Source organism: Phascolarctos cinereus, unplaced genomic scaffold, assembly GCF_003287225.1.
Source record: "Phascolarctos cinereus isolate Bilbo 61053 unplaced genomic scaffold, phaCin_HiC Scaffold_2;HRSCAF=192, whole genome shotgun sequence".
Taxonomy (NCBI): domain Eukaryota; kingdom Metazoa; phylum Chordata; class Mammalia; order Diprotodontia; family Phascolarctidae; genus Phascolarctos; species Phascolarctos cinereus.
In genome coordinates, this window is record NW_027555625.1 from 132,449,851 (window position 1) to 132,465,886 (window position 16,036).

The following is a 16,036-nucleotide window of genomic DNA, read 5'->3' on the forward strand; positions in this document are numbered from 1 at the left end:
ACCCAATAAAAGTTTATTTTTAGATCTTAATAAATAAACAATTAAAATAAAAATTTAAAAACTGTCAAAAGCTGCAGAAAGGTAAATAAGGATGAGGAATGAGAAGAGACCTTTAGATTTGGCAATTAAGAAATCACTGGTACCTTTGGGAGAGAGAACTTTTAGTTGAATGATAAAGCCAGAAACCAAATTACAGAGAGTTTAGAATTGAGCGAGAGGAGAGGAAGTGGAGGTATGTAGTTCATATGGATTTTTCAATTAGTTTAACTGGGAAGGGAAGGAAAGATACAAAACAGTACAAAACAATAGTTGGCAGGTGTGGTAAAATCTAGTGAGCGTATTTTTTAAGGATGAAGGAAATTTGGGTGTGTTTGTAGGCATCAGTCATTAGATAGGGAGAGACTGATGATTAGAGAGAGAGAGTAGGGATGATAATGAAGGCAATGTGCTAGAAAAGATGGAAAGGATATAGAGAGGGTTGACCTTGGCAAATAGAAGGGTAACTTCATCATAAGAGACTACAGATGAAGAGGAGATAGTAGGGGGTGATGAAACAGGAATATGAGATGACGAGGAAGGTAGAAAAGGGAGGTTTTGGGAATGGCCTTAATTTTTGTTTTTTGCTTTTTTGCTGAGGCTATCAGGGTTAAATGACTTGCCCAGAGACACACAGCTAGTAAGTGTTATGTGTCTGAGGCCAGATTTGAACTCAGGTCCTCCTGACTCCAAGGCTGGAGCTCTGTTCACTGCGTCACCTAGCTGCCTCTCCTTAATTTTTTTAACGAAATATTTGGTCCGCGATAAAATAGTTGGGAAATATAAATAAATGGTATGGTAGAAGTAAGAGAGAAAGTAATAAAAGAAGTAATGGTTTGGAACAGCTATTGTGGTGAGTGTGACAGAGAATTAATCAGAGTGGAGTGCCAGGGATTGCCTTTCTTTAGTGAGAGCCCAGTTCGGATTAGTTAGGATAAATTTGTAATGGATCCAGTCTGTATGATTTAGTAGTTCTTCCAGCACATGAATAAGAGCAAAGGAAACAGATGTTGGGAATTATTCAGTGTTGGAGTTTGGCAACGTGTAACTAGCAGTAGGACAAGGCAACAAAGGATTTCAAGAGTAGAGAATAGTGTAGAGTTGAACAGGTTCACCAGGAGGTTATGATTAGAAAGGAAAGTGTAGCCAGAGCATGAGTAAGGACCTAGGATGGTACTGAGGAAATATAGGGCTTTGGAAGTCACAGTGAGGATGAAGAGTAAGTTTCTAAAAATGAGAAATAGGGAGATATGGAAGAATAAAATATTTTGGTCAGATAAAGCAAATTCAGAGTTCTTAAATATGGAAACTCAATGGGTATGAATATTGGTGAGATCAAAAGTATAATATCCCTTATGTGTAGTTGAAAAGCAGTGGAGGAGCGAGTCAAGGTAACTGAGTAGATTACAGAATCTGGAAATTAGGGCATTTGAGGAAACACTAACATATGTTGAAGTCTCTTAGAATGAGGTAGAGATGATGACTATAAATCAGGTTTTGAACTTGCTGAGAAAAAGACATAGAATGTCCAAGGCATCAGTAGATAATTGCTATCAGAATCTGGATTGGGTGATAAATTTAGAGGAGAGGTTGTTGAGTTATGGGACTAAAGAAAGAGCCTGGAAGTGGTAATGGGAATAAGGAGTATTTTGACCTAGTCATCAAAACCAAAGAGTGAATGAAAAAGAAGCCAGTACTAGAAAGAGTGATAAGTGAGGGAAGCAGTGTCATGGGAAGGAGCCAAGTCTCAGTGAGGGCCCAAAATGAAAGGAATGAGAAAGAAAGAGATTTAAAGTTAATTATAGAGTAGGCGTTCCAGAGGACACAGTGGAAGAGTAGGAAATCTGCAGTGGGCATTGCAGGGGAGCAGATAGCTAGGGTTGAGGAATCTGAGGAAGAGACAGCTGAGACTGTGGAGGGGTCATTGTTCTGAGGTGTCCAGAGAGTGTAGTATCACAGGGATGGAGAGAGTTCACGAAGTAGGAGAATGCTAACAACCAATTGGGGATGAGTCTAGAGTAACAGTGAAGTTGATTAATGAAGCAGGTGATTAGAAGGTTCAAAACCCATAATTTGTGTCAGCATACTCCTCAACTAGTTGATTGGCTCTATTATTTTGAATTGGTGCAAGCCTAATGCTGTGGTAACCCTCATTGTGTGGTTAGGTATTGTAGTGAGGAGAAGTAGGTTGCTTTGTTGCAGCCCCCAAACTCCTTGGATAAAGGGCTGAGCTGTGTTGTGTCTTCAGGATACAGGAGCCAATAATACTAATAAAACAGTGGACTTTTATATGGTGCTTTAGAACCTGCAAAGTACTTCAAGATTCCTGATAGGGAAGGTATGTTAGGTAGAGCAAGGTCACACATGATACCAGTGATGGGGATGGCAGCTATAGTGTCTTTTTCTAGAACAGGAGAGAAAGAATTGATGGGTGAAGAAAGATTTAGAGGAGTAGAGAGGAGATGAAGGAGTTCATTTCAGATGGTAACATTCTTCTCAATTCCCCTAAATACCTCTGAAAACCTTCTTTTTGTTTATTGCCTCTGTTGTTGTTCAGTCATTTTTCAGACTCTTCATGACCCCGTTTGAGGTTCTCTTGGCAGACATACTGGAGTGGTTTGCCATTTCCTTCTCCAGTTCAGTTTACAGATGAGGAAAATGAGGCAAACAGGGTTAAGTGACTTGTGTAGGGTCACACAGCTCATAAGTGTCTGAGGCCAAATTTGAACTCCAGGCCTGGCACTCTATCCACTGCACCACCTACCTGCCCATTTTTCAGTAGCTTCAGCTTATTCTTGACACTACTCTCACTACATTGTGCTTTCATATTCATCTTCTATTACTTAACCTTGCTTCAATTTCCTCGTCATGTTAAAAAAAAAACCCAAAAAAACCTGAGTTAATTGATGAGTCCTTTGTGCATCCATAATGATCTCTTTAGATAATTCTCATTTCCCCCTAATCCATCAGAATTGTTCCCTTTTGTCTTCAGCATATCATTCTTGAGAGATTCCTATCTGTCCAAGGATAATTTCCTTAGTAGAATTCTGGTCCTACCTGTCCTTTGAAAGCTGCTTTATTACAGTTCAACAGTTCTTAAAAATTTTGGTTTTAGAACCTCTTTACATTTTAAAAAATTATTAAAGACTCCCTCAATTTTTGGTTATTTGGGTTATATCTATGGAAACAAAGTCAGTCAGTAGCAGAGGTTATACAGTCAGTCAGTCACATTTTTTTGGGTGATACTGAAATCTGAAGTGTGGCTGCTGTGGATAATTAAAAAGAAATGAAGGTCTAGCTCTATATCCCAAAGAGATCACAAAAATGGGAAAAGGACCCATATGTACAAAAATATTTATAGCAGCTCTTTTTGTGGTGGCAAAAAATTGGAAACTGAGGGGATGCCCATCAAATTGGAGAATGGCTGAACTAGTTGTGGTATATGAATGTAATGGAGTACTATTGCTCCATAAGAAATGATGAGCACATGGATTTCAGAAAAACCTGGAAACACTTAAATAAATTGATGCTGAGTAAAGTGAGCAGAACCAGGAGAAGCACCATTGTGTGATGATCAACTATGACAGACTTAGCTCTTCTCTACAATGCAAGGATCTAAGACAACTCCAAAAGACTCATAATGGAAAATGCTATCTATACCCAGAAAAAGAACTATGGAGTATGAATGCAGATTAAAGCATACTATTTGCTCTCTCTCTCTTTCTTTGTTTCTTCTTTCTTGTGGTTCCTCCCATTGGTTCTAATTCTTCTTTACAACATGCCCAATGTGAAAATATGTTTAATGTAAATGTATATGTACAGCTTATATCAGATTGCACACTATCTTGGGGAGGGGGGAAGGGAGGGAAGTAGGGAGAGAAAATTTAGAACTCAAAATCTTATGGAAATGAGTGTTGAAAACTAAAAACAAATTAATTGATTAAGAAGAAGAAGAAGAAGAAGAAGAAGAAGAAGAAGAAGAAGAAGAAGAAGCCCTATGTTTAAATACTACCTTAGATACAAGTTGTGTGGGTCTGCTCAAGTCACTTACATTCTCCTAGATTCAGTTCTTCACCTATAAAATGGGTATAATAATTGTATTTATCTCACAGAGTTGTGAAGACCAAGTAAGTGAAACACTTTGCAAAGCTTAAAGTACCGTCCATATAAAATGTTAGCTGTTATGTTAATGATGATGTTGATGTTGATAATAGTGACCCTTAGTAGAGTTAAATGTGGACCAGGAACAGAGAAAGGCACTAGGATATAAGATAAAGAGTTAGGATGCTTTCTATTTTCATTGTTGTATCCTTGTATATATTGTTTTTATGATTCTGCTTACTTCATTTTGAATTAATTCCTTTGTCTTCTTGTGCTTCTCTAAATTGTTGTTATCTCTTGTTCCCACAGAGCGCCAATTTTCCATTACATTCACGTATCCCATTTTTAAAGTCATTTTTCAATTGATGGGCACCCACTTTGTTTACAAGTTTTTACTAATATTAAAAATGCTGCTACAAATATTTTGATATACACAAGGATGGTCATTCTGTCATTCTGTCCTTGACCTCATTTGGTCATATACTTTGTGGTGGGATCTCTGTATGTATGGGTTTATGTTTTTAAAAATTCAACTCCAAATTCCTGGTAGAATGGTTGGACCAATTCATAGATCCCCCAGTTATTAATCCCCCAGTTATTAGTGTGCCTGTCTTCCTATAGCCCCTCCAAAGTTGAACTATTTTTATCTTTGTAAATTTTAAATGCATTTCTTTTTGCTTTGTTAGATAGCATAATGGTAATTCCTAGTTTTTTGGAATCACCTGATGCATAGCAAATTTTTCCCTCCAGCCTCTGATGTTCATTCTTGTATGTGTCCTTTTTAAAATTTTTTTTTTATATACAGCAGATAGCTGTTTTGTTTTCTTATCCATTCTGTATCTCTTTTTGTTTTATTCCATTGTTTAATCAGTTCACATTTCAGCAAGTTCATCAGCAAAGATTTATCAAGTGCCTACTATAAGCCAGATTTTTCTTCAATCTTTTGACTTTGTTTTAGTATTTCTTGTTGTCTGATGCTATTGTTAACTTTTGTTTGGTCAATATTTTTCAACTAAGTATGGCAACCTTGCAACATTGATCATGAATTAAGACATAAAATCTTCATAAATGCATAAAAGCAATAATAAAAGTATATTAAAGAGCCATTGAAGAAAGAATTAAAAATTAACTAGAGACTAAATAACTTAATACTAAAGAATGGATCGTTCAAGGGACAAACCATAGAAAAATATATATCATTTCATTAAAGATAATGATAACAATAAGATAAAGTATCAAACTTTCTGGAATGTAGCCAAAGCAGTCCCCAAGGAGAAATTCATAACCCTAAGCACATTCATTGATGAGGTGAGGCAGACAGGAGTGCTTGAGGCAGATAAAGCAAGCAGGATGCAGGATGTGACCAGCCAGAAAAGTGATCAAAGAAGACTATTCATTAAAGCCCCCCCACCGTGGACTTACCTGTGTGCTTTCACAAAGCATCACCTTACCTGACATTTCCAAAACAACTCATCCCCTCCCCTTTCCTGTTTCCTTTGCTTATCTGTCTGATAAAGGCACCTTCTGATTACTAGATATCCTTTATATCCCCTCCTCCTATTCTCTTGTCTCCCTCCCCCTATTCCATAAAACTGTATTTAAGCCAAACCTTTAAGCTTGATGGATGGCCTTTGCCTCCTATGGGAAGCAGGGCCTATTGCCTATGCTCTGCCTCTCATGTAAAGTAGAGCTTATTAGGTCTCTGCCTCACGGGGAGCAGGTTTGCTTGGGTGTGTCACCCCAATAAATGCCTTTCTTTAAGATGGAGGGAGACTTTGTAAGTGAATTTGAATTCTTTCAAGAAACAGAATCCACACATTTTACTCAATCATTTCCGGTGGCATCCCAACATTCTTTGAGGTACTTATGAACTCATCAATCATTAATAAAAGAGAGAAGGAACAGATCTACAAATCAGAAATGCAGCTAAAAAATCCCAGCAACTAAAAAAATCTAAAAAACCAACAACTGTAAAATAAATAAATAAACAGCGAAAGATAAATTCTGAAAATAAAAATAGGATGAATAAAAATTAGAGGCAAAAAATGCGTTAAGCTAACAAAACCAGGACCTTTTTTTTAATTAAAAGCACAATAAATAGATAAACCATTAGCTAATTTGATAAAAATAAGAAAGCAGAAAACCAAGTTATCACTATCAAAAGCAAAAATGGATAATTTACAATAAATAATGAAGAAATAAAGGTTTGGAAACTAATTCCCCTAACTATATGACTGAAAACTGACAATTTAATGAAAGGAATAATTATTTGCAAATATAAAAAATACATTGATAGAAGAAATAGAGAATTTAAACAACCCAATTCCAGAAAAGAATTTTAAAATCTGATAAATGTACTCCTAAATAAATATACTCCTAAAAGAAAAAAAATGTGACAATGTAGAACTATATAGTTTCACAAGCAAATTCTATTAGACCTTTGTAGAACATTCAAACAAAATTTGCAAAATAGGAAAAGAAAAGGTCCTACTAATTATTTTCTATGATACAAATATGATCTTGATAACTAAGTTAGGCAGAATCAAAAAGAAAATTATAGACCCATATCTCTAATGTATACTGATATAAAAATTTAAATGAATTTTATATTTAAAATTTAAATTAAAAAATTTTAAATAAAATATTGGCAAGTAGGTTATAGGAACATAAGTTTATATACTATACAGGAACAAAGATTATACACTGTGACCAGGCTGGATTTATAACAGGAATGGAAGACTGATTGATGTTAGCAATAGTATTAAAAAAAAAACAACTGATGATATAAATAGCAAAAATCATGAGATTGTCTAAATAGATGCAGAAAATTATTTTGATTTTAATTGTTTTAAAATATAGATTTATTTATTTTTAGTTTTCAACATTCACTTCCACAAGTTTTTGAGTTCCAAATTTCTCACCCCTCCCCCACCCCAACATGGCATGCATTCTGAATACCCCTTCCCCTAGCCTGCCTTCTCTTCTATCTCTCCTCCCCCTTCTCTTATCCCCTTCCCCTTCTATTTTCCTGTAGAGCAGGATAGACTTCTGTACCCCATTTCCTGTATTTCTTATTTCCCAGTTGCATATGAAAATATTTTTTTAAAACATGTGGTTTTAAAACTTTGAGTTCCAAATTTTCTCCCTTCCTCCCTCCCCACCCACCCTCACTGAAAAGGCAAGCAACTCAATATAGGTTGTACATGTGCAGTTATGCAAAACACTTCCATAGTAGACATGTTGTGAAAAACTAACTCTATTTCCCTTAATCCTATCCTGCCCTCCCATTTATTCTATTCTTTCTTTTGACCCTGTCCTTCCTCAAAAGTATTTGCTTCTGATTACCCTCTTTCCCAATCTGCCCTCTATCATCCCCCTGCTCTCTTGTCCCCTTCTCCTTTCCTGTAGGGTAAGACAGATTTCCATACCCAATTGAATGTGTATGTTATTCTCTCCTTAAGCCAAATCCTATGAGAATAAGATTCCCTCATTCCCTCTCACCTTCCCCTGTTTCCCCTCCACTGTGAGAGACTTTTCTTTTCTGTTTTTTTTTGTGAGATAATTTACCCCATTCTACCTCTCCCTTTCTTCTCCTAGTATCATCCTCTCTCATCCCTTAATTTTATTCTCCAGATATGACCCCTTAATCTTCAACTCACCCTGTGCCCTCTATCTATCTATATATACATACATATAATTTTTTTCCTTCAACTACCCTAATACTGACAAAGTTCTCATGAGTTACAAATATCATCTTTCCATGCAGGAATGTAAACAGTTCAATCTTAATAAGTCTCTTATGATTTCTCTTTCCTGTTTACCTCTTCATGTTCCACTGGAGTCCTGTATTTGAAAGTCAAATTTTCTATTTAGCTCTGGTCTTTTCATCAGTATTTTGAGAGTCCTCTATTTCACTGAATGACCATTTTTTTCCCCTGAAGGATTATACTCAGTTTTGCTGGGTAGGTGATTCTTGGTTGTAATCCTATCTCCTTTGCCCTCCAGAATATTATATTCCATGCCCTGCGGTCCTTTAATGTAGAAGCTGCTAAATCTTGTGTTATCCTGATTGTGTTTCCACAGTACTTGAACTGTTTCCTTCTGGCAGCTTGTAATTTTCTCCTTGACCTGGGAACTCTGGAATTTGGCTACAATATTCCTAGGAGTTTTCCTTTGGGGATCTCTTTCAGGAGGAGATCTGTGGATTCTTTCAATTTCTATTTTGCCCTCTGGTTCTAATATATCAGGGCAGTTCTCAGAGATAATTTTTTGAAAGATGATGTCTAGGCTCTTTTTGTGATCATGGCTTTCAGATAGTCCAATAATTTTTAAATTCTCTCTCCTGGATCTATTTTCCAGGTCAGTTGTTTTTCCAATGAGATATTTCACATTGTTTTCTAATTTTTCATTCTTTTGGATTTGTTTTACAGTGTCTTGATTTCTCATAAAGTCACTAGCTTCCAATTGCTCTATTCTAATTTTTAAGGAAGTATTTTCTTCAGTAATCTTTTGGACTTCCTTTTCCATTTGGCCAATTTTTCTTTTTAGGGCATTTTTCTCCTCATTGGCTTTTTGGACCTCTTTTGCCATTTGGGTTAGGCTGTTTTTTAAGGTGTTATTTTCTTCAGTATTTTTTGGGTCTCCTTTAGCAAGCTGTTGACTTTTTTTCATGATTTTCTTGCATCACTCATTTCTCTTCCCAGTTTTTCCTCTACTTCCCTTACTTGCTTCTCAAAATCCCTTTTGAGCTCTTCCAAGGCCTGGGACTGATTCATATTTTTCTTGGAGGCTTTGGATGTAGGAGCTTTGACTTTGTTGTCTTCTTCTGGTTGTATATTTTGATCTTCTTTTTCACCAAAGTAAGATAATATAGTCTTACTCTTTTTGCGCTGCTTGCTCATGATCACGGCCAATTATTTGAGTTTCAAACTCTTCGTTAAGGTGAGAGTCTGCTTCCAATGTGGAGAGTGTACTGTCCCAAGCTTCAGGGGTTTGTATAGCTGTTTTCAGAGATACTTGTAGGGACCTGTAAATTTTCAGTTCTTCCAAGGTGGTATGATAAGGGGCAAGGTGTTTACTCCTTTCCTGGCCTGTGACCACAAGTACTCCTTTCTGTCCTGGAACTGTGAGGAGGAGTTTCTCTCCACAGCCACTACAAGCTCCACCATGCCAGCTCTCCTCCTCACCCCAGCACTGCAGCACAGAACTGTGACCCAGATCCACACACGGGCAAAGCAAGAGATTCCTGCCTCAGCACTGGCCAAGAGATCCCTGCAATCCCTCTCTGATCAGCTACTGGATTCCCCCTCAGTCTGTGGGCTGGAAGCTCGGGAAGCAGCTGCCCCCCCCCCCAGGGCCATGCTCTTGGGGAATGGATCTGAAACCCCTCCTTCCTCTCTGAGCACCGACAGAAACAGACTTTTCCCACTGACCTTCTAAGTTGTCTTTGGCATTTGTGGATTGAGGAGTCTGGAAACCTCCACAGCTGCCCGTGATTCAGTCCTCTGAGGCCTGCTCCAGGTTTGCTGCGCTCCCAGCCTGGCACAATACACCTTTCTGATCAATCATCCAGGTTGTCTTGGGCTGGAAATTTGTTTCACTCTGTCTTTTTGTGGGTTCTGCTGCTTCAGAATTTGTTTAGAGCCATTTTTATGAGTATTTGGAGGGGTTTGGGGGAGAGCTCAAGCAAGTCCCTTCTTTCACTCCACCATCTTGACTCCGCCCCCCACAAATAAACTTTCTGCAGACAATTATTTTGACAAAATACAATACTCATTTCTGTTTAAAAAAAACTAGAAGAGTTGGATTCAATTCAACAAACATTTATTAAATATCTGTGATATGAAAAGAGTTAAGTTAAGCACTAGATTAAAACAGGTTTTTATGTTTTTGTGGTTTTTCTTTTCCTATATGGTTCATTGGTGAGAGAGTAAGAGCTGACATATAAGTTCAGATAGCATGTGTTTCTCTATGGATAAGACTGAAAGTCTATCAACTACAATGAAGGCGAAATTAAGAAGGTTATTGTTGGTTCAGTCATGTTCGACCCCTTGTGATCCCATTTTGGGGTTTTCTTGGCAAAAATACTGGAGTGGTTTGCCATTTCCTTCTCCAGTTCATTTCACAGATGAAGAAATTGAAGCAAACAGGGTTAAGTTACTTACCCAGAGTCACAGAGTTAGTACATGTCTGAGGCCAGATTTGAACTCACCAAGATGAGTATTCCTGACTTCAAACCTGTGGCACCTAAGAAGGACATGGGCTTAATTCCCTTTATAGGAATGGAGAAGAAAGGAATTGATTATAAAGACCTTTGTAACCTTCTCTTGATATATGTTATTAAACCTGTTTTTTGGCACTTTATGGTGATTTGTGGAATACCCCTTTAATATATCTAAAAGAAGCATACTTTGTTATTTCCTGGAAATATGGCTAAGATGATGCCTATGCTAGCCCCAAAGACCAGTCTGTGTTTTAGGACTTGGTTCAAAGACAGAAGATGTAGTATCATCTAGAAATAGGGGGCACCAATGAGCAAAGTCCTGGGGGTTTGTTGGTGGTAAAAGGAAGAACATTTGAAGGGCATGGGTAACCTGAAAAGGGTCCTGGGATGGGCAATCAAGATGATGATGGTATTGGAGACTATCATGTGAGAACCATTTAAGAGCATATTATGTACCAGGCATTGCACAGAGCAGTGAAAATACAACAAAAGAAAAAAAAATAGTTTTTGCCTTCAGGGAGGTTACATTCCAGCGGGGGTAGGGGGGGACAACATGTAAATAACAAGATACATATAAGATATATACAGAGTAGATGGGAGGTAATTTTAGAGCAGAAGGAACTAGTAACTAGGAGACAGAGAAAGGCTTCCTGCAGAAATGAGATTTGAGCTGAGACTTGAAGGACTCCAGGATATCTAAGAGGCAGAAATAAGCAAGGATAGCATTCTGGGCATGGGTGCAGCCAATTCAAAAGTGTGGAAATGGGAGATGGAGCTTAGTGTGGGAGGGACGGCTAGTAAACCAGTAGATCATAGAATCTAGGGAGTGGGAGGGGCCAAGCTTAAGGGGACTAGAAAGGAGGGAGCCAGCTTTAAAAGCCCAAAAGAAGAGCTTATATTTGATCCCATTGGTAATAGGAAACTAGTGTAGTTTATTGGGAGTGAGGGAGTTGTGTGATATAATTAAATCTATTGTGTAGGGGGAAAAAAGACCTCCCTAATAGAGTTGTTCAGTAGTGTAATGGGCTGTCTTGGAATGTAGTCACTTCCTGGAATCCTTCAAATGGAAGATAAATGAATGGCTATTTATCAGAATATCATAGGGCAGACTCCTGCTTGGGTAGAGCCTGTACTAGATGAGCTCTGTAGCCTCTTCTAAGGCTAACATTCTGTGATATTATCTCTGACCTTATGCAAGTCACTTCCCCTTTCTCTGTCTCAGGCTCCTCACTTCCCTAAAATAAAGGCTTTGAACTGGAGTAACTAAAAAATCCTTTCCCGCTCTAAAAATGTCAGTGTCTATGATCCTATGACCTCAAGTAGGTCATGGAATAACACGATGAGTTTGTCTCATCCCCTTAAAAATGTTTCTATGTCATAGTGCTACAAGTCTAGTTAAAATGTTTCTCTCACAAGTTATCTCGACTGGAAGGATAACAATGCTTAATAAATGTTTGTTATATAATAAATTAGATTGGATGAGATTAAATTAGATTACATTGGATTGGATCCTAAAAAGAGCTATAGGATTAGATTAATAGGCAGCAGAGTAGTTCTATTTCTCATTGATTCATAGACTGGCAGATGTAGATGGAATTTCAGAGATCACTTAATCCAGAGATTGGCAAACTACCACCCATGGGCCAAATATGGCCTACCACTGCCTTTTTTTTTTTTGTGCACTCATTGCCTCCCAGACAAGGGATTAAAAAAAAAAAAAGGCAAAACCAAAACCCAACATTCTTAGTTGGTCAGGGGCCAGATTGGGTCATGGTTTGTAGACTCTTGATTTAGTCCAACACTCTTATTCTAAGGAAACATTGGCAAGTCATTTATCCAATATTGCACAGTGAGTTGCTGGGGTAGGACTCGAACTCAGGTCACAGAACCAGAGAGATTTTTCAGATTGACAGAGACCTCAGAGATCAAATCACACACCTTTAATTTATAGATGCAGAAACTGAGGGTAAGGAAGGGAAAGAGGTTTGATCAAGGTAGCCCAGCAAGGCAGTTTCATGGCTCAAACCCATGTCTCTCACTTCCATTAATGTGCTGTTAAATGTTCAGTTGGTTCTCAAAAAACAAAAAGCATACTTTTAAAGGATAATTGACATTATTAACATTTTTTCTTTATCACTTTAAGCCTAGACAGTCAACCAAATAATAAATCAATCCTTGATTTATAGTTTGCCAATTTCTGAGGTGTAAATGATCATACAAAAAATGAAAAAAAAAACCAACTGGCTCTTGTGACTAATTTGAGCAGGCTCCAGTACACCCCTGCCTGACTCACAGTCTGGTGCTTCTTCCATTACAGCATTCAAGTTCTTTAGAATAAATGAAATTTGGGGATTCTGACAAAAATGGGGCATTTGTTTCTTTGATTTCATGCCTCTATGATTGCATAATCTGCGTCATGTGATGCTCCCCATTTTAGGAGGGGCTGGACAGTGGCTTAGCTAGACAGTGGTTAGTTGGGAAGGTATGATTGGAGCAACAAAGGCAACCATGGGTTCAATACCTTCCTGATTGAGCTAAGCTTGATATGATAAACACAGTGAACAAATTTCATCCATAGATTCTGGCTTGGCCAATCCCAAATTGGTAGGAGTCATGAACATGAGTGAGTGAAAGGGGTGGGGACTGTGAAGAAAAGATTCTATTTTCTTATTAGGTCCAGCAGGAGCAGACTTCACAACAACTTTGCAGCTATTCTAAATTTTCTTCCTGGCATTGAATTAGCACCATCAGAACAAAATGCAATTAAGTTCATTTTCAAATATTAATAAAACAATGATCTTGAAGAATTCTCCCCAGTACACACTGGATGCAAACAATCCTAATTTATTCAATTCTGTTTAAATTACCAATTGTAATTAGTACTTAATGATTCAATATCTGAAATAAAATGAGTCAATTATATAAAAATAAAAAATAAAGATCATTATTTTAGATACCCCCTTGATGACTTCAGTCTTTTTATTGTTACCTAGGTCCTCTTTTCCTTTAGAGATAAATGCCTTAGGAAAAGCCCACTTGTGTAATGGAATATGTAGTCAGTGACAAGGAGATTAAGTGATGTCAGGTGGGAGAGCCTGAGGAACTTAGGGCGTGAGAAAGAAGAAACCCAGGAAACCCAGGATCCCATGAACCTGGTCATTAGACTAGGGAACCATGACACCACAGGGTGCTGTGCTGTGGGTTTGCAACCACGGGAGCTTAAGAAGGACAAGCGGAAGATGGGGTAGTGGAAAGACCCCTGGCTTTAGAGCTGAAAGATTAAACCTCTCTAAGACCCAGTTTCCTCATCCCTAAAATGGGGATGATAAATGGTTACTTACATAATTGGTATAGGGGAGAGAGCTGATGAGCACATGCAACATGCTTGACTTGTGCAATCCCCATGTGAAAGACTTAGGGAATCTTGCTTCTGGAAAGAGAGGGTGACTTGCAGTGGAATGACCCTGCTTCCTGATTTATAGCATACACAGAGATTTTGTAATCCCTTTGACGATGAGATGGGTTATTGATTTTCTGCTGAGTCAGTACTGGGATTTATTCAAACAATACTAGCTGGCCAAAGCAAGTCTCTTCTCTTCCTTTTGTTTTTTTTCCTGGTGTTCAAGTGAGCAGATCAGCTATAAGTCCTTGTTTGGTAGTCCTCATGGAGCTGATTGATCTGCAGCATTCATATCTGGACCCTCTTCTCTCTGTATACTATCTCAGTGATGTCATTAGCTCCCAAAGGTTTCATTGTCATTGCCTCTCAGATGACTCCCAGATTTGCATCTGTATCCCCTGCCTCTCCCTGAACTCTAGTCTCACAACACAACCTGCATATTAGATATTTTGACTTATATGTTTTGGAGACATCTGAAACTCAACATGCCTAAAGCAGAACTCATTATCTGACTCACTATTTCCCCTAAATCCTCTCTTACATGACTTTCTTTCCTTTTTATAGAGGGTAATTCTTTGCCACCATAAAAAAGAGCTGTTATAAATATTTTTGTACATATGGGTCCTTTTCCATTTTTTATGATCTCTTTGGGTTATAGACCTAATAGTGGTATTGCTGGATTAAAGGATATGCACAGTTTTATAGCCCTTTGGGCATAGTTACAAATTACTCTCCAGAATGGTTGGATCAGTTCACAATTCCACTAACAACTGCATTGTCTTTAGTAGTAGATAATGGAGGGTGATTAATGTTTCCCACCTCACCAGGGCACCATAGACTATCCAGAGGCTTCTCACTCAGCCCAGATGTTCCTTTCTGGATGCATCAAACCTGGGTCTAGTTGATCAGTATCATAATGTGGTGAGAGCCCCAGAGGTCCCTGGGTGTCACCTCCTCCCCCTCAACCACCCAGGCTAAACTGGAGTGTTTCCCTATTGGGATTGAACAATTTCTTGGGAGAATAGAGGAATAAGGGGAAGTGGTAAAGGCACGTTTAGAGGTGCCTCTTCTTTCCCTCCTTGACAGAAATCTGGGGGAAGCTTCTCTGGACATACATCAATATTTATTCATCTGCTTCTCTCCCTATTTCTTATAGATGCACTTTTATGTGGAATGGAAAGAGGTCTGGATTTGGAATTGGAGGACTGGGTTCTAATCTTGGCTCTGCTGCTTCACACACACAGGACACTGGGCAAATGATTTCTACTTTTCTGAGTCTCAGTTTCTTCACCTGTAAAATGAGGGAGCAGGGCTACTTTCAGTTCTATATCAAAGATCCTATGAATGATAATACACTTCGTTGGGTTCTGCTATTCTAAGAACGCCACTGAGTCCACAAGTGCGATACTTGATAGCTGTAATCCAGCCCCTTGTATAACTTGGCTCAGCACAAACTCTAGTGAGGTTTGTCAGTTAGAAAGATGTCAACCAGGGGAGTCTCTAAGTAACACTGAGGTCATGTTGTATAATGAAAAAAGTGCTTAGTTCAGAGTCCAGGGACCTGGCTACAGGTCCTTCTTCTAGCAGTAGTTATGTCACTGAATATGAGTCTCTTCTTTCTGGGACTCAATTTTCTTATCTCTAAAATGGGGATAAGAATATAAGAATGACCTGACTCACTATTACGAGGAAAGAACATTGTTGACAGTTACCTGCTATAGGAATAAAAGCTGTGATTTTCATCAGGCACGGTATGCCAAGGGGATAAAATGAAGGCGTCTTGCTGCGGTCCCTCAGCCAAGATGGAGCACTTTTTCCAGGGTCATATGATCCTACAAGATAGAGAGATATTAGAGACAATTTATTCCAGCCCCTTCATTCTACATGGGAGGCAAGTGAGGTCCAGAAAGAAGGGAAGGGATTTGACCAAGAGCACAGATATATTAAGTGGCAAAGTAGAAATCCCAACTCACCTATACAGATTCTGAATCCAGGACTTATTCAGTACACTACAGTAAAGGCAAATCCTTTAAAGCCTAGTGTGAATGACAGGGAAAAAGAGTGTTTCTATTGGTAAGGAGCTTGTTGGTACGGGGGTGGGTAAGGGTGTTATTTGTTTATTTTGGTTTGCGTGTGTGTGTGTGTGTGTGTGTGTGTGTGTGTGTGATCATGTGTGTGTGTGATCAGTAAGTAACCTTGAATTGTTTACTCAGATTTCTACCAATGGGACCAGAGAGTCCAGATTCTAATCCCAGGGCAAGGTTCTCCCACATTCT

At 38.4% G+C, this 16,036-nt stretch overlaps 1 long non-coding RNA gene across 1 annotated transcript in view; it reads right to left on the reverse strand.

Annotated features, from left to right (window-relative positions):
* The window catches only part of LOC110203205 (uncharacterized), a 24,318-nt gene extending 8,341 nt beyond the window's left edge, over positions 1-15,977 (reverse strand). Inside the window, exons 1-2 of the long non-coding RNA XR_002322882.2 lie at positions 15,734-15,977; positions 15,473-15,592 (exon numbers count right to left, since the gene is read on the reverse strand). This is a non-coding gene — a long non-coding RNA (uncharacterized LOC110203205). The remainder of the gene's footprint in view (positions 1-15,472; positions 15,593-15,733) is intronic.
* Between the last annotated feature and the right edge of the window lie 59 nt (positions 15,978-16,036).